Source organism: Vanessa tameamea, chromosome 2 (assembly GCF_037043105.1).
Source record: "Vanessa tameamea isolate UH-Manoa-2023 chromosome 2, ilVanTame1 primary haplotype, whole genome shotgun sequence".
Taxonomy (NCBI): Eukaryota; Metazoa; Arthropoda; class Insecta; order Lepidoptera; family Nymphalidae; genus Vanessa; species Vanessa tameamea.
Window position 1 is genome coordinate 13,217,114 of NC_087310.1, and position 2,792 is coordinate 13,219,905.

The 2,792-nt window shown below is 32.1% G+C and overlaps 2 non-coding genes across 2 annotated transcripts; one reads left to right on the forward strand and one right to left on the reverse strand.

Moving 5' to 3' along the window:
- Window positions 1-543: 543 nt before the first annotated feature.
- Trnay-gua (transfer RNA tyrosine (anticodon GUA)) lies at window positions 544-629 on the reverse strand. The gene is given in 2 exon segments: window positions 544-579; window positions 593-629. It is a non-coding gene; the product is annotated as a tRNA-Tyr (tRNA).
- A 1,635-nt stretch (window positions 630-2,264) lies between these two features.
- Trnay-gua (transfer RNA tyrosine (anticodon GUA)) lies at window positions 2,265-2,350 on the forward strand. Its single transcript is given in 2 exon segments — window positions 2,265-2,301; window positions 2,315-2,350. It is a non-coding gene; the product is annotated as a tRNA-Tyr (tRNA).
- The last annotated feature ends 442 nt before the right edge of the window (window positions 2,351-2,792 follow it).

A 2,792-nucleotide genomic window follows, 5' to 3' on the forward strand; every position in this document is an offset into this window, starting at 1 on the left:
AACAAAAGAATGGATGCCTCTATTTATTTTCCAAATAAAGAGAAATTAAATCAAAGAAATTTCAATAATTTATTGCAGAACAAAATAAATTATTTTCACGAACATTGAGATAAAGTATGTATGGGATGATAATAATTATAATTGTATTTTACTATATCTACATATTTTCTTAAATATCAGGGCGAGCAAAAAGGCCACGTGATGGTAAATTCATCTACACCCATAGACACTCTGTAAGAAATATTAACCACTCCCTTGTTATGGCCTTTGTGCCTGTAGTTCACAGTAGGCTCACTCACCCTTAAAACCGGAACATACATACATATCTAGTGGCCAGAATTGGAATGCTTTTTGGTTCAGAAATGCTTATTCTTCAAGCCCTGAAGACTTAGTCCCGGATGCCCTCTTCTATATCCGAATCTGGTATAACGGTATCAAAATTAAATGGATAAGAAATATCTAATATCCATTATTATAAATAAATTTGAATACATATTCTGAAACCAAATGAACAAAATTAAATTTGAATGTTACTAAAAAATATCCTTCGAGCCGGATTTGAACCAGCGACCTATGGATGACAATTAACAAGCTACAGTCCACCGCTCTACCAACTGAGCTATCGAAGGTGTGATGTTATTTTTGACTTATTAATATATATTCACAAAGCAAATTACCGTTACATTGTATACTAAGAGACAGTTGTTTGGACATGAAAAGAACAAGGTCTGAGCAAAACCGGTAAGGAACCTGAGTGAGATTACTTTTATTTCGTCCAAATTTGGTCAATTATTTATTGAAATGCTTATTATATTTATATAAAACACTCATTTAATAGCGTATATAATTTTTTGTCATAAAAAATTAAATACAATTAACAAATATTTCAGGCTCTACCAGGATTATTAGAATTCTAGCTGTACAAATACTAATAACAATACGAACTCGTAGGTTATACTCGTATAATTGTTTCGAGCATTTACACGAGTACGTTTTGCTTTAGTTTCTATTTTAGTTTAGATCTTAATTATCTTTGGAAATGTTAAGCAGCTGAACTAATACACAAGATGTGTCGATCTGCGTTTGTCGAACTGTTATTCTGTCATCCTCTTCCTATTACGAATGTTGAACATAAATATATATACATATACATACAGAAAAAAATATATATGTATCTTTTTTGTTACTTGAAAAAACACATTTGTTGTGAGTATATAAGGTACGTTATATCCTTTGGTCCTATAATCATATATATTTGTAAACTGGCAAACTCGCCCTTTAAATAAGATTTCACAAATAAAAAAACTTTCGACGACCTCCGTGGTCGAGTAGTGTGTACACCGGTTTTCATGGGTACGCTACTCTGAGGTCCCGGGTTCGATTCCCGGCCGAGTCAATGTAGAAAAAGTTCATTAATTTTCTATGTTGTCTGGGGTCTGGGTGTTTGTGGTACCGTCGTTACTTCTGATTTTCCATAACACAAGTGCTTTAGCTACATACATTGGGATCAGAGTAATGTATGTGATGTTGTGCAATTTTTATTAATATTTATTAAAAGAACTGATGTTTTGTTTGTTTACAATACAGTTATTGTATAATAGGTAGACGGTTGAAATGTAAACACGGGTGCACAAAGCCTTACCACTAAGTAAGTGAGCGTAAATAGGATTGTAGCGATTAAAATACGTCTTGAACATATTATTTAATGTTATTATCACTTTACTTGTTTAATTAATATTACTACAATTACATTTGTTGTAAATCATTATTATTATAACGATATATAATATTTGATGACCTCCGTGGTCGAGTACTGTGTACGCCGGTTTTCATGGGTACGCCACTCCGAGGTCCCGGGTTCGATTCCCGGCCGAGTCGATGTAGAAAAAGTTCATTAGTTTTCTATATTTTCTTGGATCTGGGTGTATGTGGTACCGTCGTTACTTCTGATTTTCCATAACACAAGTGCCTTAGCTACTTATATTGGGATCAGAGTAACGTATGTAGTAATGTTGTCCAATATTTATTAATTTATTTATTATAAAAACAACACTAGATTAATCAGTACGTACCGATTTATATGAAAGCATTTACATTGACCCTCGAAATCGAAACAAATACTTGTAATCATTGATATTGAAAATACAATTGTATCAATAAATATTGTCTTGTACCATTGTACACCGTGTTTATATTTCAAAGAATTAGCGACACGTCGTTGATTTAAATTAAATGTGGAGTTATAAGTCAGATATCACGTCAGGCCTTCGATAGCTCAGTTGGTAGAGCGGTGGACTGTAGCGTGATCATTGTAATCCATAGGTCGCTGGTTCAAATCCGGCTCGAAGGATCATTTTTACTATTTATATTTAATATAGTATATAAATAAATACAAGTAAATAAATAAATAAAACGTTATCTTTATTGATGATAATTGATTTGGGATGAAAAATATTCTTATAACTGTTACGGAAAATTCTATATATACATATTCTAAATAATTTTATTTTTGTATGTATATAATCAAAATCTCGAAAACGAAAATGTCAGTTACTAAGCTGTTTGAAAGCCTTTTTGTATTTTTAGAATAATATTTAAATATCAAAAGCGAATTGTTGAATATAAACAAAAAGAAAAAAATTAAAATTCATTCTGACATTGGCGTGGATACCTTCACACGATATATGGGCTGTATAAAGTGCGGGGGACGATCCTCTGTCACTGTTCCATGGTTTACACCCTCGTAAATATAAGGATCATTGGAATTTCTGTTCACAATGGAACTTCAGAAT